This window comes from Labrus mixtus, chromosome 24 (genome assembly GCF_963584025.1).
Source record: "Labrus mixtus chromosome 24, fLabMix1.1, whole genome shotgun sequence".
In the NCBI taxonomy this organism is placed as follows: Eukaryota; Metazoa; Chordata; class Actinopteri; order Labriformes; family Labridae; genus Labrus; species Labrus mixtus.
This window is the reverse complement of record NC_083635.1, coordinates 2,069,999-2,096,569: the sequence shown is the minus strand read 5'-3', so window position 1 is coordinate 2,096,569 and position 26,571 is coordinate 2,069,999. Positions and strand designations below refer to the sequence as shown.

At 40.0% G+C, this 26,571-nt stretch overlaps 1 protein-coding gene across 4 annotated transcripts in view; it reads right to left on the bottom strand.

Annotated features, from left to right (window-relative positions):
* The window catches only part of LOC132959725 (beta-1,3-galactosyltransferase 1-like), a 93,735-nt gene that overhangs the window by 64,660 nt on the left and 2,504 nt on the right, over nt 1-26,571 (bottom strand). For 2 of the 4 annotated variants that reach the window (XM_061032910.1, XM_061032914.1), the window contains exon 2: nt 20,313-20,376. The exons of the other annotated variants lie outside the window; for them this stretch is intronic. The gene's annotated coding sequence lies outside the window, so the exon portion shown is untranslated. The remainder of the gene's footprint in view (nt 1-20,312; nt 20,377-26,571) is intronic. 4 annotated transcript variants of the gene reach the window in all.

Genomic DNA, 26,571 nt, shown 5'->3' with positions numbered 1-26,571 from the left:
GACTCTCCTCATGTCTATCTGTCTGGAAAAGACATGACGTGTACGGAGCAGGTAATAAGGTTTAACTTTGCTATTACCATCATAGGAAATTATTACGCACAATCCAAATAGCAGACACTTCTGTGACTGTACAAAATCCATACAGCAATCAACAGACTTTAAAGCTTTGAGATAGAGCCTATTAGACCTACAAGAGAGGTCTGTAACTACCTCACTGACAGAATTGAATCACAGACAACACAGAGAGCTAATCCAAAAAATTGGCAGTTGCTCATTTAGTTGAAGTATGCATAATCAGTGAACAGGAAGTAGTTCATGCAATCAGCCAAAAGTTGTGCAACAGAGTAATGTTGAGGTGATAAACGTCTTCAGTCTGTTGGATTATTTAGAATAAGTAAATCACAGCTGCTTTTACAAACGCAGTATCAGCCTAACTAACCACTTCATCCTCACTGAAGTGGAAGAGTTTCACAACTTTGATAAAACAGGCCAGCTCTTATTTATGCAAGGCTTTTTTCACAGCTTTTAAATGCTAAATTAACATAATCCCATAAAGCTATGATCATATATGCCACTGGGTTAAACTTTAATTTAGCATTTAATCACGTATTCTGTTAGTGTAGTGTTTATTTTTGTACACACTTTAAAGTCTTAACAAGATCTACTTGGAATTACCACAGGGATTACACCGAGTACAAACTTTAAAAGATACTAAGTGAAGGGAAATCATTGCGATGAGACTCTAGTTGCAAATTGTTTTTCAAAATAACTGATTAGTGAGTCTGAGATGATGAACGGATACATTCAGAGAGGTCAGATTTAGTGGGTCCTTAGATATAAACCCTAAAGTTTTCAAATAACAGCCATCTACTTATTTTAATAACAATGTTTTTTAAAGGTTTATTTAGGGGCTTTTTATGCCTTTATTCTACAGACAGGACAGTAGATAGAGTCAGAAAAAGAGAGTTGGGAATGACATGCGGGAAAGGAGCCACAATTAGGATTGAAACCCGGGTCGCCTGCTTAGAGGACCATAGATTCTGTACACAGCGCACTCCACAATCAGACTGCAATTTACATAGCAGTGCAATTTTTATTCCGGATTTTGCGGAGTTCTAATATGCACATATCTCATTTTTTATTAAGTTGTTATCTCTAAGGCTTAACGCTTAAGTATTGCTGCTGTAAACGATTTTAAAAAAGTACTTCTTATATGTGTTGTCCTGTGAGTAGTCTGCTTTTCCATGAAGCCAAAGAAGGATTTAAAGGAGCTTTTTGTGACTTCTTTCAGCGCTTATCGTGGCTGCCATCTTGAATATTTCCAGGTGATTTCACTCAGTTAGGAACCTTACTTTGAGAAAACACACTATTTGACCACAGCCGAGGTTTCCAGCTGTGCAGCTGTACTCAGCAATGACACCCAGAGAGGACGCCTCTTCTCTGAGTTTTGAACAGCAGGTTTTTTCGCGGGTCATCACACATAACGGTGCATCGAGATGAAATCAAGCTCTGACAAAACGACGCGACTGACAACACAGACTGCAAGTGAAAGTGAAAATAGGGCGTTTGTGAAAAGGCCAAGTTTCAGGTCTGCTGAGTGTCTGCTCTTTCAGTTTCAAATTAGGGATGCACACGACAAGACAGCTGACAGGATGGACACAGCTCCAGTATTTTTTTGCACTTTTAAAATCAGCATGAAATGAGTTCTTAATTGGAAAATTCTCCAAGCAGATAAATGCTGGTCTTTGTATGCAAACAGACATTAAAATGGCTCTAAAAACATTGAATTTATCGTGCATTTCTGCATTTATGGCATTGTTTACTTATATAGGTCTTTTTATGCATACTAACATCCCTAAACCTGCAGAATTCGATGCTTGCATTATGATTTATGAAGCAGAAAATATGGTGTTATCTTCAGGAAATCCTCCTGGGTGCTCTCCGTCACCTTTATTATCCTCCCTCTGTAATGCAATCTCTCTGAAGCTGTCGCCAATTTTTCATTTTGATGAAGTGACAGCCAGGTTCGACTCTTTTCTTCAAAGTTTCAATTTTTCAGGAGAGGGTAGCAATGAGCGTGGTTAATCTTGAAAAGAAAAAAGGGCTCTAATGATGCAAATGCAATGAATGAAAAGTTCGGTACAAGCCAAAGTTGTAAACACGCAAAACAATATCCAGAATCTGTATTTTGTAATGAGTGGCAGAGGACATATTTCCACTGGAATTGTGTGTTGGATGAATGCATGAAACAAATGTGAAAGGAAAGTGATTGTTTCCGTGTTGTGTGTGAGGTGGTTTTGTATGCAGGCTTTGGCCGGCGGTTGAGGGGACTGATTAGCAGCAACATCTTGTGCCAAGCTACTTCTTAGCTGCACTGATTTCACCGAGCTATCTGTATTCATTTATGCATGGAGCGACTGTGGAGGATGAGTGGTGAGCAAAACAGAATATTTTTCTTCATAGCGTGTCTGTTTCTCGCTCTGTATTCTCTCCTTGCCGCTGCTATCTATGCCGTCTTCATTCTCTTTGCTGTTTCAGTTCAATGCTGTGAGAAATAACATTTAGGTTCTCATTTTGTCCTTCTTTTGTGCAGGATTCTGGACTAGAAGGACTACATTGTCATTTCTGCTTCTTTTTTTTTGTGCTACTATGCAGCCACCCACTGCTCAGGAAGAGTCTCCCTGTGAATAATAACTAAATGACTCTGAGAGGGGAACAAAATGCCGTGCATTACTCGTCATCATCAGGCTTTCAGAGCCCTTCTCTCTCAATTATGGGACTCATTTTCGAGGTTGGGTTCGAAAAGGGGGAAAACAAAACACTGACATGCTGTACATGCCCTCGGAGCTGCTAGTTGGCGAAACAGATTCGACTTTTTCGACTCGCAGCCACTTAAATCAGGCTGGTTGGAGGAGGAAATGTAATCGCAATTTCTCCAAACAATGTCGATGATTACTAAAACTCCAGGCCAGTAAGATAACATACAAGGATCCATGCAGTCTATAATCAAAACAAAACAAAGCATCCTGCATTAATAGCAGCAGACTTCACACTAAGATATGATACTATTCGATTCCATACATTATACGACAGGATAGGATAGGATATATGGTAAGTGATACACTACCATAGCATACCATATAAGCAATACGATACATGATTACGGCCTCTGACAACAATACTATCACTATAAGGCGATTCTGTGAAAAACTGATGTATTACAAGACAATCATATGATGATACAACACAAGATCTGATTAACTGAAGAAAATAAATGTTTTTATTCAGTGTCATCAGTTTCACCTCTTGCTTCAAACCACTAACTTCTTTTCACCACTTTCTGACATTATCCTGCAGACTTCATCTTCTCTTATCCCACTGTCAACTTCATCTTCAGGCCGGTTTACTTCCATTCACATTATCCCCATTCATGTCGTAAGTGCCACCCTGAAGGGTTATGAAGTAGCGAAGCCGTGAAATTAACAGCGAAACTTGTTTCGAGAAGAAGTCCAATTGTCCACTCATGACAGGTATTATCCACAGCTGTAAATCAGATGCAAACTCCATACATTCACAGGAAGAAAAACCTGAAATAGGCTGCTTTAATGTGCCACCAACGTTTTGATACCTGACTGACGACCCATCACAATATTGTTGACAGCTCTGTAGCTGCTTACGCTAACGTAAGTTGCACAGACTGACAGGACGAGCTGCTTCACAGCCTTGAATCCTGGAGGTCTCACATCACAGCGTCTGACAACTCTGCGTGCCAGTCGTCTGTCATCGCACTCCAAAACTAACAAGCTACCTGCTAGCTAACTGTCTGAAGTCGACATGAGGTGATCTGCAGGAGTCTTTGTGTGGAAACATGCTCGTCACTCTGTTGAATCCTTCAGTGAAGGAAGACTCTTTGCGCACATTAGAAATGATGGAGTGATGCTTCTTCCTCCAAAAAAAAGTCATCTCTTGGCAACATAAATATAGAGGTTCCACTGCCCGTTTGTGCAAGGCCTTTACACCCTCTCTAGCTCATGTGTTCTGTCTTTCTTCAGCCGCATAAAGGCCAGGAGAAAATAATACTAATAAAAGAAAGAATATGTCTATTTTGGCTATAGCTAGCTATAGCATACTCGCTGGGGATTTTGAGGGCTGCAGCAATTTCCGTCCACCTTTCTTCACTTCTTACTCTTGTGGTACAAAGGGGAGGACATGTCAAGTGGCATTCTTGCTTTCTCCACAATCCCTGCAGTTTCACCACCTTTTTGGTAGTCTGCTCAAAAGTTGTAGTTGGACATTTCCACCAGGTGCATGACAGGCATAATCTAGAAAAAGAAATCTAGTTGAAGTCTCGCAGTCAGTGACCCTGCAAGATCCCAAGACTGTGCACAATTTTAGTGTGTGACTTAAAACTCTGTGAGTTGCTGACACATTTTCTTTAGATGTGAGAGGGTGTTGGACGTCTTTCTAAAGTTTGTTCAAAGTCTTCAAGTGTATGGAAGGAATTAGTAAAAACTAAAACTATTTCTTGCTGCTTGACAAACTTTTTCATCTTCTTAAATTATGTCTTTTGAAATGTTGCCCTTCTCTTCCTTTTCTTCTGCAGGGTTTCCACAGATGAGAAACCCCATCAAGTCAATAAGTGAACCTGCTTTTCTCTGTAGCTGTAGGAAAAAAAAAGCCCTGATTCCCCTGGCACTTTTCTTACTGCATGCTCACTGCCACGTTTGTTAACACGGAAGCATTAGCAGCTGAATCTGTCGCTAAACGTGGATCTGGAAAATAAACAAACATACACATCTATTCAAACGGAGAAATTCATAACACAACAGAAGAGCAGCAGCACTGGCAGCTAAAAGGCACAGCAGCAACACCTTGGCATCATTTCAAACTCCCAGCGACAAATATATTGCAGAGATATTACTCTGAAGATTAGCATTTCACTCCTGGTGATTTGTAGTGAATATTTAATAAATACAAGATTTCATGAAAAATACCTGCAGGGCACAAAGCCTCCAAACTGAAATATTACTCATCTTTTTAGCATTTCTGTGATCAATATTCATCACACTGCACATGCTGCTTCTCTGCCTCTGATATTACCATGTAATCTAGATAATGCACATTTCTGTCAAAATAAGAGGCTAATTTAAATCCCTCCAGTCCAAAACACTACATAGAGTCCAGCTGTTAATGCTGCTGTAGTAAATCCACTACCCTGCCTCGTCGAAGCAGCAGTGTAGAAAGATGTGTGTGGTTCAGAGGGGTAAGCCAAGTGTCCCATTGGCCTCATTAAGCAACTAAATAATGATGACAGTAATGACAGTAACTGTAGAAGTTAGCTGAATGGGAAAGACTACTGACCAATTAAAGGCAACACCTGAATACTTGAGAAGCCGTACAGGACACAAAGTGTCACTGGCTGCACCAATCTCCACTATCATCATGAAAACATCAAATAAAGGAAAAAAATGGCAATAACGCCATTTAACGCTCCAGTAGACTTCTGCAGAATGCGACAATCAGTGCGAAAGAGAATGGAAGCAATATCAAGTTGTGTAGCAACAGCCTGACGTAATGTTGAGGAAAAGCACTTGAGGAATACCGAGCAAGAAAGGTCGCAGAAAGGATAAGTCAAGCAGTCAATATATCAATCTTGAGGAAATTCATTTATACCCTACACTAGGTGTTCATAGAGAACTAACACAATCAGAAATTATTCATATTTGATAAGATGGAATTTTGCTTTCAAAATCTATTTGTGTAATTCATGAACTACACCTTAAGTGGCTCACTGATTACTTTTTGATAGTTTCATTAAAAAATCCAGTTATTGCTTTAACTCTTGCAGCCTTGCACACACCGTAACTCAGAAACACCTACAACATGGTCAATACAACGCTCTATTTTTGGAATTAATATGCAAAATAAACATCCAGACAACAGATGGAGACAGCACTGACTCATACCAAGCAGCCAATTTACCAGGCAGACATGTCCACTATTTCCCATGATGCAAATGAGTCCTTGGATCTCTAAGGACCCAGTTGGATAGCAGCTGACAGTCTACGTCATTAATGTGTGTGTGTGTGTGTAATGTGTATGTCACTGCGGCCCATCAGCAGGAAATCAGTAAATTGTGATACAGTCTGTCTTCAGGCTAACAAAGGGCTCATGTAGCGTAATGGATGCTGGCTCCCACATAACTGTAGTTTATTGATAAAGTTATTGATTAAAATGAAGCAGCAGATCTATAATTTTGTGTTTTGTTAGTCCTTGGCTTTGATACTGTTGTGTTCATGAGGAAAATATGATGTTTATAACGCAATGTCTCAATGATCGACTGCTGGCTTTGTGCACCCACAGGGAGATATCAAAAGCAACAGCGCTAACAGTCTCGGGCTTTGTTTCCATAACTGAATACAATAAGACGCCAGCTTCAAACTCTGCATCCAAATGGAGCCACAAACAGCACATGGGCCATTAAAGAGTGAGCAGTAATAGCAGCGTCTCCCCGGTACACCGGCGTCTTTTGATTTATGTTTGGGCTGAACTCCTCACTGTACGACGTAGCAGCCGTGCTGATGTGTCCCCCGAGACGCATCGCAATAAAATGAACTGCCATTGTTTTCCTGCAGAACCGAACAAATTGCCTCATCAAAGCCACAACATGGGTCCTCCACCTCTCGCCGTTAATCAGTGGGAGAGACGGAGGCGCCATGAAATTCTTTTGCATTTCCTGGAGTTAAGAAGAGCATCAGGCTGACAAGTGTTGCTGTTTCCATGTTTTCAAAACTGAGGCGGATACATCTGATTTTTTTTTTTTTCTCGCCTTGAGTGTCTCCATCCAGTTTTTATCCACATGACGGAGATTTTGTTCCAGCCTCTGAGTGACAGCAGGGGACCCTCTAACAGTGTTAATCCCTGACCTGCGAGTCAAAGACAAAGACACCCAGCTAAGTGTCTCGCATTAGACACGCCGTTGTTTCAAATGACATTCCCTGATGGAAATCTCTCCGCTTCTTTCACCCTAAATATGGAACCGATCCATAAATGAACAACGCCACTTTGGGAATAAATTAGACGTGCTGCGGGCTGAATGCTAATAACCGTGTTAACCTTTGCTAACAAAGTTCTTTTGACATTCACTTGTTCAAAGAAGGAGCGGGAGAAGGGGGCCTGCTGTAATTTTCAACCAACTGTTCATTTAATAATTTCCCATCCTTGTGTTCACACTTTTTCTTTTCTAATTGGGATGAGAGCTGTGAGGATGAAACACTTGAATTTCATTAAATTACCAAAGATGGATTTAATTCTGCACGCCTATGTGCAGCATGATTGGGCTATTTTTTGTCCAGGCATGTGTGAGATCTTGAATTAATTGCGCCTTTGTGTGAAGAGGAAGGGTACCTTTATTATTATTTAGTGTGTTGATGAGCTGGAATCTTGAGTGTAAAATGCATGCTCCAAAAAACTAACTGAGATTAGCTCTGATTGATCAATAGTTTACAGGCACGCGTGCTTCAGCTACAGCAGAGAGGGTTTGTGTAAAGTGAGAGTAATGCAAAGAGTCTGTGACACAAAAGGATTTGAGCTCTGCTGCTCTTATACAACAGAGAATAAAACAAGCTATTTCCCCGAGTTCAGACCTGAGGGGCCAGTTAACCTAAACACACAACATTCAGACGGGCAGCAAATGAAACTTTCTGTGAGGCAGAGTCCTCACAGCTTTTTCCATTTAGCCTCACAATGACTGAAATTTCATCAAGTTCCATAGTGCCTCAGAGTAAATAAATCCACCTCAATCTGAAAGAGGTGTATTCTCAGGAAGAACTCACTGCATCTTTTTAAGTCGACTTTTTCGACAGACAGACGTGAATTGTCTGAGATCTTATTTTGCATTGCCAATCTCATGCTGGGACTGAAAGGGGTGAGTAAACCTCTCTCTCTTAAATATACCCGGGGCTTATTCATAAGCTCCTTTACATCAGAAGTGATTTGCAGTTTTGAACCTACTAACCATCTCTGCACATGTGCTGATTCAGCACTCTTAACAAGTGAGCCTACATCTGGACAAGAAGCCTTGCTGCTCTTCCTGCCATATGTAAGATAGCTCGGAAGTCACTCACTCAGTTATCAAGGTTTTAAACGAGACTGAATCGTTTTAGCAAAATCATTCGGAAAAATGACAAAGAAAGGGCAAATAAAGTTAGTTCATGTTTAAATCTCATTAAAAGTAAAGATTATTATTGTAACTCAAATGTAATATATAAAATATAAGAGGTTTTTTTTTATCGAGGGAGTTAAATGTAGTAATTAAAAAAGATTTACTGACAGCAACAACCATTTGATATGTCATTTCAGCCCCGTCTTACTTGATACATCGCTGTTTGAGTAAAAAGAAAAATTAAAATAGCCTTGGATAAGAGTTGGGGGCTGATTTATGCTACCATTGTCCACTACAGATGGAGGCGGTTATCACAAAGGAACCTTCGACCATCGTAACATCGCTTTATAGTATAACGCCAGCCTCAGTTCAATACTCCGGACTTTGAACTATCTGTGATGCTAAGCTAAAATAACATTTTGGACACACTTACTTCTTTAAAAACCTGCGTACAGTGTTTCTGTGTGCATGCAGATAATTTGAATACTTCATGCTCGGATGGAGACTTGTTGCCATCGTCATGACAAAGCATATTCTGAGGCTTAAGCTATGGTGGCAGTCGTACTGCTGTGATAAGCCAATTCCAATGTGCAGAGCTTACAGAGCACCACATTGTTCTGTCCCATTGTAAAATACTCCCACACTTCAAAGGAAAATGGGTGAAAGTTATTAAGCTGCAGCTTGTGTCCAGGGGAGCCCATGCTTTGACTGGGCAAAGCTGTCTTACTGTAGTGCAATGCACCAATGCACGCTATTAAATTGTAAGCTTTGACGTTGAGTAGGTCAATGAGTTGCCCAAGGCATAAGAAGTGGAATAATATGTCTGGTAAATTCTGTATTTAAAAAAGGGGAATCGGTTATCTTTGTTTTGAGACAATGTGAACTTTCAGTGCGCTCCTGCAGAAGAACAACTTTCTCTCAGAAGCCTCACATAACCCTGAACCAAAGAGGGCACAGTTGAGTGAAAGTATGTTTTCAAACTCAAGCTTCATCCTTACCAAAAAAAAAAAGATTCTTTCTGTGAACCTCAGCCACTAAATCCCAGCTGCCAATCCAGCTGCAATCCCTCTCACACTGAGAGCTTTTCACACAAAAGAGCCATTCCCACTAAACTCACTAAATCTAAAGCCTGATGTCTCCCACTGTGGGCTGTGAAAATGCATGGTCGGGCTTGATTGCTGTCCGTTTCTCATAATTACTGTGTTACACTTGTTGCCCACAGAGCGCGGGGGTCATTATCCACCGTTGTCGGCTCACCTCTATCAGCCGAGGGTGCGGTGAAATCAGCCAGGGAGGAGGGGAACAATGGCGTTTGCATGCCGGCGCCTCACACCTCAATAAACACAGAGAAATGTAAATGAAGAGGGCATCGCTCTGGCGTGATTAGAACAGATGTGACCTCCTGCCTCGCAGAACTCGTGGAGAGATGAAGGGGAGGCTTGCATTGCAGACTCGGTGTAGGAGGACCGTGCGATGACTTAAAACAACATTTGCATTTTATCTGCATGTAGACTTTCCTTTATCAGTCGGCTGTGGCTGCCTTATTGAGGAGCTGTCAGATAATCTTTTTATCAATTTGAAGTTACTCTGAAAATGTCACTTCAAAAATAACCTCAGAATCCTCAAAGCGAGCAGTTCTGACACTGAGGGGTTACAAATAAACTCAACAATGCTGTTTCTCAGGAAACCAATATGGCGACAAACATTAGCTGCAGCCACAATAAGCTGGGGCTTTTTATTGCTTCTGAGAGTTACAGTGTAAAGAGTATTATAAAGGCATACACAGGAGATTACGCCGCTAATCTGCTCCGACAACCACACTGTCATTGATTATTAAAGGCCCAATCTATAATCCAAAAGCACACAGGGGGAGGCCTCGCTGCTGGAACAGATTCTGTAAGCATTCATTTGGTCTTTGTTTCAATACAAAGAAAGACAGCTGGGATGGTTGATAACGTGTTTGTGATGCATCCTTGGATGCATGTGCTTTTAAGATAAACATACTGCAGATATTTTCTCAGCAGAGAGCACTTCTAATGTTTCAGCCTCTAATCATTTCAATGTAGTTTGTACAGATTGTAACGACATTTAACCCTTTGAACTCTGCAAAAGAAATGTCTGCTAATGTCTATGTTGGTATTTTTTCTGTTTTATTTGAGGAACTTCTTTTTTATATAATCCTAATCTGTGCAAAATATGTTTACAGGTTATGTTAATACATTCAGTTTTATAATTGATAAATGTAATTCATGTGTATGCATCAACAGCCAATGACTGTAGGAGATGTTAATAAGACACAATAGTTCTCTTTTCCAGCTTCAGCAGATATTTATTCATGCTTTTATGACAAAAAAAGGAAATCATTTTGGATGGATTCTCTTTTTGAGGAGGACATGATTTCACTGGTTGCAGATGAAAGAGGAGGGGATTCCTGTCGCAATTAATATCACGCTCATTTTCAGCAGCCTGTTATATTACGACACAGGCCTATCATTTGCTGGAAAATCAGGAACCTCTGGGTGCCAAAGTCTGAAGCCTGGCATCCGTCTTTACTCCCCAGACACCTGTAACACTTGCATCTCTGTACGGCCCAATCCATCCTTTTTCATTTTTCTCCATTAATCTCCCAGCCTGGTAATTCAGTTTTCATTTGTTCCTCATCTCGCAGGCTGGCGGATGCCAAGCCGACGTAGCGAGGCTTGTGCCAGATGACTGCTTAGCTTTTTATTTTTTTATACAGACAGGAAGCCCGGGGACAGATTAGGCTAACCACAATTACAGGAAGAACAGTGAAGGGGAGGATTCTCTTCATTTGTTGTGGACCTCGGCTAACCCGGACTTGTATCTGCGCACCTGCTATTTCCCTCTTGGGCTCCGGTACTTTTCTCAATTAGTGAGGATCCTTTATTGCACCTGTGCCTCGCTTTCACCAGTCAGTGCCTGCCCTTTTCCTTTCTGAAGATGGCAAACATCCAACAGCAGAGCAAAGACAGTCCCTATATTGTTGTCTCCCTTTAATCTTTCACTCTCTGATTTTTAGACAAGCAGTTATCAAAAATAGAATCTTTGAATGATTCCTGCAGCACCTGGGAAAACACAAGATCCTAGCATGCCACGTTTTTTTGTGAATCCAAAGACAGGGGACTTGAATGAAAGCGCTGAAGAAGATAAGAACTTCAATTGAGTGCGTCTGCCAATCTTTTTTTTTTTTTTGTGGTATTTTTTTTTTTATATTCCTGAGCTAAAAATAATCCATGTTGCCCCTCTAAAATCACAATTCAAAAAGCAGCCTTTTCTGCATGACAGATGATACATCACTGACTGCTCAGAGCTTTAAAAAAAAAAATCTCCATTGTGATTCACACATTATAGCAACACCAGAGCAGCCTATCGTGTCTAGTTGGCCCTGAGGAACTGACTCCAACTGACTCTTTATCATGAAACACAAGCCCCCGTGAAATTGAAGAAAACACAAACTACAGATAACACAGGCAGAGTGCGTAAATTCACTACACACAGCCTGCAGCAGAAAGCCAGAGGGGATTTATGGACAAGGGAGATGAGTTGCTGTTGCTGCTATAGGGAGTTAAAGTTCTTTTGTGTTCCCCATAAAAAGAAAATATCCTCCCACAGATTGTTTTGTGCTGAGTTTGTGTTTGTGCAGGTTTTTGTTGAGGGGTTTATATCAGAAGCAGGTATAATAAAGTAGACTGAAAGCTGACTAAGCCGGGGCTGTGGAGCTGTAGATAGACAAAATATAATAGCTCAACTAAATGTTTACTGTTTATGTGGAGAAGACACTCATCATTATTGTCCACTTCTTAATGGGTTCTAAATGAGCACAAATATTTCTGCATCCTTTCACTAACATACTTTTCTCCTTCAGTTTTCACACACACTGTGTTTTTAAAAGTTTTCCACTGGTTTATGTGAAAAGATGTTACATATCTACTTATTGTGTAAAATAAAGTGTTAACATTGTTTGAATTTTCCCTGATTAGCATTACAGCTGAAATTAAAGTCCATTCAACATCAAATGGCTTCTTATCAAGCTTTAAAAAAAGACAACTTTCAAAATAACAGTGAAGACCGTTCCACAAGAGAGTTTTTTTTTTAATTCTCTTCTCAAGAGCAACAAACAGCACTGTAAAAAAGTGTTGTAAGGCTCTATAAAAGCCAGCTGGGTAGTTGAAACTGAGCCAGAGAGTGAGGTAAGAAAGGATTCTAAAGAAAAATCTCCTAAACGGTTCAGGTAAAGGTTCAAACTATAAAAATTGAGTCAATAAAATAAGAAAGAAGTGTAAAACAGGTCAGGACAAGCTTTTAGCATAACATTTGTTTTTGAAGCAAGCAAGCTTTAAAGGAACATGCACAAGTCAAGGGGTGCTGAAGCTGAGGAGACCAGAGTGTAAACGCCTCTCAGGACCAAGCTGAGAGTTAAAACGTGCTAATTGTGATAGCAGTACAGTATGTAATATTGTTGGAGATTACTTGTTCTGTTGGGTTTCATTGGTTGCCAGCTGGGTGAAATCTGCACAACATTGTATGTAGTATGCTGTCACAAGCAATATGAGATTCAGTATCTCATTGGGCCCAGAACTGAACCCGGTGGTATACCAAAAGAAATGATAAATGATAAAACAACAGTGTAGAGAGTCAGATCTGAAGTGTCATAGCCCAGTCTGTTTGAAGGGTCTCACTCAAATCTAGGAAAATTACAATTGAAACTATGATTAACAGTGAACAAGGACATACTGTATGTTTTCATTTTCCCAATCTTTAACATATATATATATATCATCTATAAATATTTAAGCTGCTGTATTGGGTTCACATCCAGTAATACCAAATAATTCATTATACTGACAGCTGGGTGTCATTTAGCTTTTATTGTCTCAAATTAACCAGCATTATAATGAAGGTGATTGTTAATCAGTCATTTTAAAGCAATTACATTAGTAACATATTGTGCATTCACATAATCCAAAGTTTAGCTCAGAGCCTAGCTGAAGGGATGTTTGGAGTATGTGTGTGTGTGTGTGCGCGTACTGTGTGAATGGCTCAGATTAGACTCGATGAGCAGGTTGGCACATTGCATGTCAGTCTCTGCAGAGACTTTATGTGTGAAAAGTTAAATATGGCATGTAAGTGTTAAGTGCTTAAGTGATCCGAGGACTAAGGAAGGTGCTTTCTAGGGGCAGTCAATTTACAAATGAAAGATTTTACCATGCCATCCACAGTTACATTTTATTCAGCATAAGGACAAGTTGTGTAGTTTTTGTAAACAACCAACACATCTCCCAGACTTATTTAGCACATTTCCTCTAATTTATGCGGGTGAATATCTGGAATGGCATTAAAGCATGCTGTAACTTAACAGGTTAGGATCATGAGGAGGTCGAGGCTTCTGGGGGACTGCTCGCTGTTGGCAAATACTGCACGGCCTGTTATTATAGAGTCCTGGCTGTTCTCATCAGCATTCACTCTGGGGAGCACCTGCTGCTGTGGTGGATGCTCCACGAGTTATTGGATTGCTAATCTCTTCCTGGGAGGCCTTTTCAGCCAGGCGGACAGATGAGGGTGGAAAAGGCAATAAGCCATCTACAGGGAGCAGCTGATGATAAACTTGAGTGTGACGGCAGCAACAGAAAGAGGATGGGGCGGTTTGGAGGAGGGGGGGGCTGAGAAATGTATGTCCATATACACGGCAGACTTGGGAAAGGATGGCTGTCTGGTTTGCTAGGACACGCTTGCCTCCTGATTTCCTTCATCACAGCAGCAGAGTTATTGCTTTTATTTAAAGACCGCTCCTGCTTTCTTCCTCAATAGATCATAGCGCTCGATAACGCAATGTGGGTGGGGGTGGAGGGTTCAGATGATAGAGAAGGGATGTGAATGTGGACCTGCTATCTACATTCATTGCATCCTATAGCCTAAAATGATCTCCAGCCACACTGATTGCTCCCTTAATGGAGATGAACACACAGGAAATGGCGGGCCAACTGTCACAGATTCAGTGATGGAAGGTAGCAATAACTCTACATCACGGGATCCTCTCACCGCGTGAAGGCATGACATCACATGGAGAGCACACTGTCATCACTGCCAACGCTATTAAAACTAATAGAGAAGAGATTTACCTTGGGGAGGAAACAACCTTCTTTGCTCCATTTTCATACTTAAGTAAAATTCAAACTTCCTAATGCCAAACATTTGCCTGATATTAACAGTGGCTAACAAACACACAAAAGGCTTCTTTTCAAATATGACATTTTGGGATCTCCCTGATGTAACTTGCCAATCATCAAGACTCAGGGCTTCATAGGCTGTAAGACCTCTGTCAGCGCCACACATTTAGCACCTAGCTTTGAATTGACCAACATTTGCAAAGCAACACATTTAGAGAAAATTAGAGAATGGCAGAGACGGCTGGCAAGCTAGCATGGTGATCTCGCTAAAATGCATGGTGCCAAGGTGTTCTCTTAATACCCTGCCAGGACCAGGTCCACAATCTCCCTCTCATCCTCCTGTGATGTGTTTCCATTCAGAGAAATGCCAGCAGAGTGGCTGGAGCTTCTAGACTCAGAGAGATGACTCTCCGCTCACATTTTTTTTACCGTTTGTTCCATAACTTTTTAGAAGTTGACTTCCATCGATCGTAATCAGTGTGACACACAATTCATCTGTATTATTGTCGTTATGGTTCAGCTGGAATTTTACCTTTTGAGAAATACAAGTCCCAAATCGGAAAGAGGGAATAATAACTCATGTTGCAGTATGAGCATCATGAACACGTCACAAAGACCAACATGAAATTCAGTAAGACTGTTTTTTTTTCATGTGATACATTCAAACTCAACATGAGGATATTTAACTATCCAGATGCAGTTCTTCATACAATTGTAATGCATTAACATCATTTGACCGACTACATGAAGCCTAAACTACGTGACAGCTACCCTCGGATTAATAACAGGTATTTCAAACAAAAGTACTACTTGATAATCACTGGGAACTGTTTGACAATTTTTGGAAAAATGTTGAAAAATATTATCATGCATCAGTCAAATTCTTTATATTGAAAAAGCTTGTTGAACAGTGATAACATTAAACGTGCTCATTATCATCAAATAAGCATTATCACTACACGCATATAATCAGGCTGATGTTAGCATTTAGTTCTAAGCACCTCCGTCCCTGAATGCCTCACAGCTGTCAGCCTACCATGCTGTTGTCCTGTGTAGCTGTTTATAATGATGCAGCTATAGAAACAGGTTTTCTTCTTGACTGATGATCTGTTAAGTGACATTTAGAGGGCAGCTACAGTGACACATTTTATGCAACATGATGGATTAACAGCCAAGCTTTTCATCATCATGTAGTCACTGGTAAACTGTAGCTTGTTGCCAAAAAACTCTTCCACTGTACTGCGTGTGTCCTGTTTGCCATGCACGGGGACAGCTATGTGCTTGGCTTTGAACCTGCAGGACTATTGTAGCATCTTTAGGCGTCACAGCACATCAAACACATCTCAGAGGCTCCAGGGAGTCAGAGCCGTGATCCTACAAACTGCAAAGCAGGACTATCATCCTCTGGTTCATTACACATGGGCTGTTCCTGTGTCATCGTGAATAGGAAAACTGTCATGAAAGCAGCAGATAGATGATAGTGACATGCCATCCTGTATCATAATAGGTGAATGTGTCTTTTATTATGAGGGTTTTGTGTTTGTGACAACGCAACAGTTCTATGGTTTGGGGAGCATCACTGATAACTCAGCTGAATTGAATGACTCTGCAACAAATTTCCCCCACAGAAGATTCCTGACCGGAAAGGTCACCAGATGTCCATGACTGAGCCCAAGCTGCTGTTCCCTCAAGCAAGATGGATGATGACAGTGATGAATGGATGAAAAATGATCAGAATATCAAGATTACCTGCTGAGCCAGTTGCGGGCAAGCAGCCAATCACTCCTTATGCAAGTGTTGAAAGAAAATTCAAACTTTGGGGGAAATTGTAGATTAAACAATCCATCAGGCAAACGTATTTCTTTACCGGCACAATAATAACAAATAATTGCCATTCGTTTCAGTACATTTAATGGAAATCTCAATGACATTAAAGGTGTCAACAACTGATTCGACTGCTCTGCTCTTTTTTCTAGAGCTCATCATCAAGAGTAAGTACTAAGTAAAATTTAAAAAAAATTGTTAAAAGTGCGTCCTATACACCAGATTTTCCAGTAACAGTTTTATAAACTTATAACATAAAACTTTTATGTGTTGCTAGATGACAGCAGAACTATGCTGAACCCGTATGTCATTTCTTTTCAATCCACAATGATACCAGGAATACTATTTATAATATATAGAGTGGATGGGCAGACATTTAAACTCATGAGAGGGGAAAACTGGGAGAACTCCAGGAGAGCAGGGAGGAGAGGGTCAGCAAGCTTGGGATGTATATTAAATTATCTATCAATCAGATCACTTAGATCATATATTATATATAACTAATGTTGTTTATAATACATTATCAGAGTCTTCCCTTGCCAGATTTTCTTGCTGTGAGTAAAGAAAAAAGACCAGATGCATTAAGCGTATCTGCAGATGTGAGGTGAATACTGCTAAATGTCAAGTCTGAACAGTCCTTGGGGCTTAAGACGCACATTAAAACACATATGGTTATTTATGTGTTTGTGTGGCGGGAAAAAAAAAGCTACCCCAAGCTGAAGCTGGAGAAAAGCCACCATCACGAATAACAACAGCTATGAGATCAGAAACGTAATTCTGTGCAGCAGAATTGTTATTGCTGGGTCAACTTTTTTGGTATTGGTAAAAATCCAGATTATATGTGTACAGGATGTGCATGATGAAAGTGTTTTCTGTAAATATATGGTCAGTAAGTGAAATATTCTAAAAGACAGAGGTCTATGGTAACAATGTCAGCTGACATAAAGAAGCTCCAGCTAGCCATATTTATATGTTGACACGATTCTTTTAGATTCCATAGATCAAACTATAGCAGTGAGTTAAAACAAAGTAAATGTATTTACTGTATGTTAGTGGACACACTGAATATTAATGACCACTCTTGTGTAAGTAATACCCATAGTGCCTAGAGCTGATTAAAAATGAAAAATCATCCAGAGAATGTAATCAAGCGCATCGTAAAAAATGCATGGGGTTCACATATTAAAGAGGACATAGTGTGCATCTCAGCGGAACACACATTAGCCTGGCCCGGTTACTTGTTATTGTTTTTCTGTGAAGGCAACCAGATAAGACAGACATTCCTGAAGTGATCTATGCAGATAAAAGCTTCTCCAGAGCTTGAGCTTCACACAAGTCATAAATCATTTTCAGATCATAGCATCCATGTTGCTAAGCATGAAAGCTGTTCAAACTCAGCAGCTAATGCAACGCAACATACTGTACGTTACTCAAATCAATAGGAAACATATTTGCAGGCTTTTCTGTGAAAGATAAGTGTGCGTCGCTTGCCTCGGGTACAACAATAACAAAAGAGGGCCCTGAAAGCCTGAGAATAAACACGCTCCGAGAAATGATTACACCAAGCAAACCTACGATGTGTTGTGCTGCTACCCAACGTCTTCTTTGGGTCCTCAAGGGGGAGAATTGTTTTTCTTACCCCGGTGCCACCATGAGAGCACAGTCAAACAACAAATAACCCGCATCTGGTGCAATAAATAAAAAAGATAAATTGAGCCCGCACTCTCGCTCGGATATACTCTCAATATGGTTTTATTATATGTATCAAGAGCCGGGGCCTGTGTGGTCTACGTGATGATAACATATATTTACTTTGTGTTTTGTTTTTGTCAAAGAGAACTAGTTTGTCTAGAACATGTCAGAAATGGCGGAAAAATGCATCATTTCCCGCAGCCAAGGGTGATTGCTGCATATATCCTCTTCGTTTAGTCAACAAACCCCCCAAAGATCCACTGCTAAAACTCACATATGCAACACAGAAACGAGTAACTCTTTTGCATTATTGCTTAAAATCATTCATGCATTGACAGCAGACTGTGTGTTGTCTTTGTACCAAACTGTTTTTGTTTTTTTTAACAAATGCTAAATATGTCAAAGTATCTACTAACTTATACTCATCATTTATAGGAAGCACATAACGAGACTATTCATTTAACACACATATTTAGGTACAATTTTTTTTTTTTAAATGAAAATTTGAGACATGAGCAAGTCTTATCCTATAATTTCTCAGGCCACTTAATTTTGTGTAATTTGACATTTTGAGGCTTCCTCACAGCTCTTCTCATTCAGGAAAAAAGGAACAAATGAGAGCAGACTCCCGCAATGGAAGGAAATGTAAGCACCACAAATACAAAGCATTCTTCATGTTTCAGCAAGAATGCCTCAAGTACATACAAGGACCTTTGATTCCTTTATTTTTCACTTTTTGATTATATGTGAAAAAAATGATTGAACTTATAAATGAATAGAAGGAATTAATAGCCTAAGGCATAACCTTGCAGCGTACTGTGAAGCAAACTGTAAACATGTACACTGGTGAGACATTTCAAAGTATTTAAACATCTACCAAGGCTAAGCACTTCGACAACTCGCTCTTTCAGGAAAGCACATTACTCTTACAGCAAACTGCGGAAGCTTTCAAAATGATTTCTTCAACCTTCAAACGCCAATGATGTAGCAAGTTGTTGCATTTATTTTAACGGCTACATGTAAGGCTTAAAAGAGACAGACTACTAGAACCTGCATGATATAAGAAAAACATGTGATGTGTCATAACATTGTTCTATATTGCAACAAAGATATGAAATCCAACAAATAAGTAAATGTTGAACAGAACATCATAGCTATAACTCACAGTTTTAATGTGTTTTCATAATACCTTTCTGCAACGTGTTTCTCCTGAATCCAAAATAAAAACAAGAAGCTGTTTTATTTCACCACTAAGTCGCCAATAATTCATCTTAGGGTAGCTGATGCTAGCTTATGCTTCAGCTGGCTGCATCAACATGGCGTGAAAACATGAAAATGATTTCCAGGTTTCCATCTAATAGTTCAAATGTATGCATGCTGAGTGAGGGAAAATGGCTTGTTTACAAAAAGGAATTTATCGCAACATTGCATTTATCTGCAATGTGTTTATTGCAAATGCTCATATCGATGGATAACGATGGAATTGCGAGTAATTGCGCAGCCCCTATACTGATACCCTGTATTTAAGATATTTGCAGAGTGTGGAAAGGCTTCTTCAATGTTTACCAAACAATATTCTTTGGGGAAGACTCAACATAAATGTAGAAATGATTAATATGTTGCTTTATATTTCTCTACCGTATAACTTGCTATATTTGATCACTTTTGAGAGATAAACACTCATCCTGAGTTTCTTGTTGTTATGTCAATAAGGGAGCTTGAACTGGCTCATTTCTGTTTATTTGCATATACATGAATAACTGTGCACCTCCCGGCCCCGGACTAAAAAACAAAAGCTTCAGTTTCTTGGACCCTAAAATCACCAACAGACGCACACAGCTCGGTTGACTGGACTGCCTTCTCCAGAGACTGTGTCTGGATTTGTTTCCTTCAGTTTAGAGCGATTTGGGGTTAACCAGTCGCCCAGTTTGACGATCTGTTATCAAGGACAGGCTTGGCTTTGCTAAGTCAGCAGCAGAGTGTCCACCCATCCGTCTCTGATTAGAAGCAGTACCACTGTAACTGTAAAGTTACATGTTAGCAGCCATTTGGCCTTCTACAGCTGTATTAACACAAACAAAGATCTTGCAGCAATTTCCTTTCAATCAGCGGATCAAAAGGATGGTAATGGACTACATTATGACAGCATAAAGGAGAGAAAATACATTCTTTAACGGGTCTGTCCACAAGGCAAGCCAACTAAAAATGCTACTTTACTAAAGCATGTCCAGACTAACCATTTATGATGTCACTCAGGATGACAAAGAATCTGTACCCTGCTTTTGCAACAAAGTGACAAATTATCCACTGCAAATTAACTAATTAAACTTTTGCACATTTGACATTCCATACTTGCATCAAATGATTGGAGTGATAAGCATTACTTGACAAAATCACATCTTTAAATTGTGATAAAATTAACTGTGCTCTTGGTTTGAGCTCACCTTTTACACCATCTTCTGTGACTCATCAGTTTCTGTGACCTGTAGCTGTGCAACACAGTGCATCCTGCATGCAAAAAAAAAAGAGAATATCTGTGACTTATTGAGTTGACATTAGCTGAAGGATAACGTGGAATTAATACTGTTTTTTATGGTGTTGTTTTTAGTTCTGCAGCTGCAGCACAGCCCCTCAAGTGAGGCGCAAACACGAGGGAAGATGAGTCAGGACAAGGTTAATGAATGTCACAGGGTACAGAGACAAAGTGTGTGCTGAAAAGCTCCACACATGTTCATCATAGTAGAATCTCTGTGGTTCAACTATTTACTAGGTAGAATAAATCTCAAAGTATTGTTGTTTTATATGCAAACTCACAGCTGGATTCTCTCCCCATAAACTGTTAGCAAACCTCTTTACGTATCGAATTTCATGTAACACAACCGTTGTGGGCAAGTTTTTGGACATTTTGTAGACCAAAGTGGCAAATTATCTGATTGCACTGTAGCCCTAATGAAAATTGTTAGAGTTCATTTAGAAAATCAGACCCCATTCACACTTTTTTTTGTTTACTTTTCTAACCTTTCTAAGCTCAAGGGGAGCAATTAATCCTTTATGCAATCATCAATAATGAGAGCTGAGGAAAAAATCCTTATTGTGACCAGTGGCAGTGACTTTCTGCAGCAGCAGCAGCAGCAGGAGCTAGATATTGACTAAGCTTCTATGACAGGTTCCAACAAAAAGCACCGTTTTATGTTTCAAACAGCAAAAAAACAACACGTGTACCAAATTGAGTTTTCTAGCTTTGACCAGGAGAAAAAGCACCTGTGATATGTACTGTGTGCCTACAGTAACCTGCAGCAGCTTCATTTTAATAGCAAATGTGCGGGTGGAAGAGATCAACATTTCATTTTGATATGAAACATCTGTTTGGTCCAGAAGGTCAGCTCAGAAACTTTATTATCAGGCTCTTTCAGTCTAAATAGATTTTTCTTCTTACAGATGAGAGTCGAAGCGGTTAACAAGACCAACTGGGATAGGATGGGGATAAAAATTGCTCCACATGAAATCTCCCAGCCCTCAAAATCAATTTTGCGGACATCACTTTGAGAAGCAAATGTCAAATTTACATACAGGCCTCGGAGGATAAAGACGCTTAAACACGCATCAAGTGTATCAAATATACCTGAAATAATTGCTGCTGCATCTAGTTAGACAGAGATTAATGATGCTCTGTGTGCTGTTTGTGCACATATAATATTGCATACTCTATAATTAGGCCTCAGAGTCAAACACTATTCAAATGGGTCCACTGAAGGATGTGTGCTCACTGAGAGCAGATGCTAATTGAAATCAGCTGTGCATACAGTTATTAATATCACCTACAGAATTATGCCAAAAGGAGTACAGAATGTTATACACATGGAATTACAAAAATAAAATTAAAAATATCTTGCTCTGTGGAGACTGAGGGGCGAGCCGCAATATCTATGTTTAATTAATTTAACGAAAGAACTAAAAACAGCATGACTTCGCCTCCTCATCTGGTTCTGCCTTGAACCCTGCTGTATATTAATATCATGTAACCATGGTGGGCTTCCAGAAAGAGGATTAAAATTAAGAGGGGGGGATAACAGTGTGGGAAAATAAATTATAATGCTTTGTCTTAGCAGAGGCATGTCCAATGGCTTGGCCCGGGTGGGCATTGGCCCCCTTGAAATCTGACAACCCCAGGTGCCAACCTATAATCCAACAACTGTGCAGTGACTTGGCTATGTGACAGGATGCAAGTAAGTAACTGAATGTAGTACATTTTCTTTTTTTTGGTATGTTGAATTGAGATTTTTGGTTGAATTTCATCCTAAACAAACTAACCATCAAAGATGTGTATGATGTGCTTTTTGTCCTACACACGGGAATGTAACAAAGGTATTATAAAATAATGTATGGAGTTAAAGTAGGTATAGTAAGTAGAGACAGAAATGTTAAAACCTGATCTGTTATGCCCACCTTGCATTCATTGGTCCCCAGCTGGGCCACCATGTCAATAAAGTCTAGCCCCGCCCCTGCTCGTTAGACTATTCAAAATGAAATTACATGTAGCTTTTGTGTCTTCAAATTATTTTTCTCTCATTCTTGAAAAAAGCTTGAACTGAATTGGAACATTTGAATGTGTTTCCTAAACGTGCTCAACATATTGGGTTATAAAACTTTACAATTCACAGCCTCCCAATTAGAGCGACAAGGTATCCACGTGGTAGCAGAGATAAAGCAGAAGCATGCCCAAACAACAATCAAAGTTTCCGTGTATCATGTCTTTAAATTCCCCAAGGCCAGCCAGCCTGTGGACTTACACATTGAGCAGACTGATAGGGCGCTCACCCCTCTTTCCCCCCACTATTTGACCACTCCGATGAAAATCCAATCATCTACTTGACCGAAGGGAACTGGGAGCCATCAGTAGTCGCAACGGCCAGCTTGGCAAACCAGCAAACCGCCCCCCACCCCCCAAACCCTCCATCATCAGAACCCAATTAAAAAAGCCAGGGCTCAGAGACTCTGCTCTGCACTGATCCCATGCCAAATGTGGTGACGGAGGGGGCTCGGCAGGCTTTGCAAAGGGAAGACAGCAGCCAACAAACAACCACAGCTGGTAGAGTATGAGATAACAGGATGAGTGGGAGCGGCATGAAGCTAGCAAAGCCTTTCTACCCCGACTCCTAACTGGATATGTGATACGACTAAAATACTAAAAAAAAACAAGAACTACTATGACCTTTAGAGCAATGCATAGGAAATTATAAGTAATTCAAAATGTTCTTCTATTCTAAGGACTTTTTCACTGGTTATGAAACTGTACCAATTCCAGAAGTCAGTTGGGATCAGCTCCAACCTGCTTGCAACACTCGAATAATAAGCAGAATAGGCGATGAATGGACAGGACAGGACATGCACGTAAAGGATTGGATTTGCAGGAGAAAAGCCAAGTAGTTTAGCAATCCCCTAAGAGAACGCATCACAGAGACGCTGCACTTGATTTCCAACTGCTTAATTCAGTTTGTTTAACAGGTTTTGTTTTTTTTGAGAGGAGGAAACCTCTGTGGAAGTAAAAACTTTATGAACTTCACTTTATCCATACTAAACACAAGCTGAGAAACTTATGCAAGCTAGTTGCAGCACATTTTGCCGTTCCACCTGACATCATGTGTCCGATAAAGGAAAGAAACACTGTGTTTCAGCTGTGAAACTGATTTATAGTGTTTTTTTTTAACTTTAATCAAAGGGTAAGTTTGTTTTGACAGGGGAAATGATTGGGCCCAGAAACTTGAAAAATGACAGAAGAGTAATTTTAGAATTAGTTTCAAAAGTCTACAGCCTGTCATGCTGTCTCAGCCTCATTGTTTATGACTTTATTGCTATGCATGAGCATGGCTTGGTTAAAAAAAAAAAGAAAATCTCCACACAGAAAAAAAGTTCTTCAAGCAATTATAAAACACATGCGCACAATCAAAATTTCTCATCACCAGACATACTGTATTTGTCCTCAGGGGCCATAAAAATCCTACAGAAAATGAAAGTTCCTCACAGCTGCTTTAAGAGAGACTCCCCTGATAAATCCAGCCTTATCAAGCAGTGTAATCACCCGGCTGTTTTATCACGCCTGACTGCAGCGGTAAGTCCTCACCCTATCAAACACCAGAGATGAGGACGTGACAGTCATATATATGGTCAGTCCTTTCACTTTGTGTTGATTTTTTGATTTCAGTACAACACAAGAACACATATGCCAGCTGAGCATTTTGGGTAATACCTGCTTATTACTTTGTCATTCCTTATCGTGTGTCATTATTGTAAACTAAAGCAGGAAAATGGATGACAACACATGTCATTTTAGCCTCTCTCAGGCTGTGCTATTACTCCAACTGTGGCACGCATGTGTCAATAACCACACAAAAAAACAACAACCAGGCTGTTTGTTGTTTTATTCATGTTTAGCCATGTTGTTTGAAAGGACATGTGGGTAGAAATCAGTATGATCACAGCGTGGTGATGTTGGATTTGAATCTATCATCTGCGCCTGTGTGGAGTCATACACAGATCTGGGGACACGTGTGGCTAAGCTGTGGCCAACAAGATTATCAGATGATCCAATAAAGTTTGGAAGGCGGTCACAGACATGATCACAACGCGCTAAGCTCCACAGATGAAACGCACAGCCGCCTGTGTAGCTTTCCCACTCCTTCTCCACAGAGACAGAGCTAGTGGGACTGAAAGAGAGAGAGGGACGGGGTATGAGAGGGAGCCAGTGTGCAGAAGAGGTCAGAGCACATCAATGTGAAACCAGTGAACACCCTCAGAGAACGAAAAGAATCTGAGAGAAATCCTACAACCACAGTGGCACACAGCTCAAAAACGTATAAAAGATGGCAGCTTTGTAAGTTACAGTGTAGCCAGACAATCATAAAATCTGATGTATTGTAAATTATGAGGTGTTGCACAGAAATCATTAATTCTATGTGAAAATGGGCAACTGGGCAGTGCTCCCCTCCAATGGTTTGCTTCTCAGTGTTGTTATTAAAGTGTACAATTTGGACATTTTCAAGAGAAAAATTCAGAGAAAAGGCCAAGTGAATAACAACAATCCCTCTGGGATGAAATGGTCTTTTAGTTTGCCCTGTTGCAGGCAGGGGTCAGGGTCAATGACTCTAGCGCACCCTGGAGAGATGTTACAAGATGCTACACCACAGGAGCGTTTAAAGATCCGACTGCTCAGTGAGAACCAAATCACAATTCTTAGGTTATTACATGAGCACATAAGTCGACATTGCTCAATAGAAACTTTGATATGTTTTGATAATAGCTGCAAAGTCTGTCTCACGGGTAGTTCACGTCTAACGATGACCCCTAGTGCTACCATCATAAACTGGAAAAGTTTAGAGAAATAAAACAAAGGTTATTTAGAGCTGTAATACTTAATGCGTGACTCCAAGCTTTAACTACGGGCTTGTGTAATGGCTTATAATCATATGATAATCAGCCAATACATCAAATTAATGTGTAAGACATATACACATTACAATACACTATAAGCATGCACAAGTTTGCATTATATTTCTGCTTTCATGACAATAAATGTATGCTCCTAAAAGGGAAGAAAAAATGTCATCAATCTGGAAACACTGCATTTGCATATCAAGCTGTTTTTCACAGGGCACAGGGAACAAATGTGGATATATTTCTATTGAGATACTCAGCAAAGCACATCTTGAATATCTCACAATGATTGCAACAGCAAACTACAAATACATTTTTATTTTTAGCTCAAATCAAACTGAAACTTGTTATAACCAATGTAATCTGGATCTTACTGAACACTTAACTATTTGGTACTTTGCCAAATGGGAACCAAATCCAGAACAAAGCCTGCAAACCTCATATGAACAGGTATTAAAACTCACATGGACATAAGATATAGCTAACATTTCTGGTTACAGCTCACTGTACTGGAAAATGCCTTTCAGTCAGGGAAATCAGTTCTTCTCATCTTAAACTGTAACCTGCTGAAGCTTACATGCACCAAATGTACACGTCCGCCTCTGTGCCGTCTCTACCAGCTCCACAAAACATTGATCATTTTTAACTATACTTACGGCTCTTTTGAAAATTGCACCTTTTCTAAACAAATATGGAAACGACCACTCAGCCCTTAGTGTACCAAGGACACTTTCAGTGTTATAAAACTGCAAGAGTGAAGCATGAATAGCAGACATGCTGACAGGTAGGAGTATAACACTGCCAAGCCATTGCACACACATTGACCTACATGTTACAGTACCTCAAGGTAGTTAACACATTTCCTTTTATGTATATATAGCACTTTATCACTGTCATTCTTTCACCTGGTTACATGATGAGAGAGAAGAGTGTCTAGCAATATGCTTGACAGAAAGAGTATAAGCACTGAACGACTTTGTGTGCTTCGCCTTGAATAATTACAAGTCATCAATCATCCTGCTGAGCAAGGTGAAAAGACTGTTATTCATTTCCCTTTACGTTCCCTGCTTTCTGATATTTCCCACAATGGCAATATGTACCTCAACCTGACGGTGTCATTCGTCTCTTCCTCTTTTAAAATAGATTCCTCCCTGTGTGATGACTTAAAGTCAATGCAAAAATATTTAGAGTAACTGATGATGAAAAGCAGGATATAAACCAATGCTGGTGACAAGGGATAAAAAGCTACATTCAACATGAACTAAAGGTCTT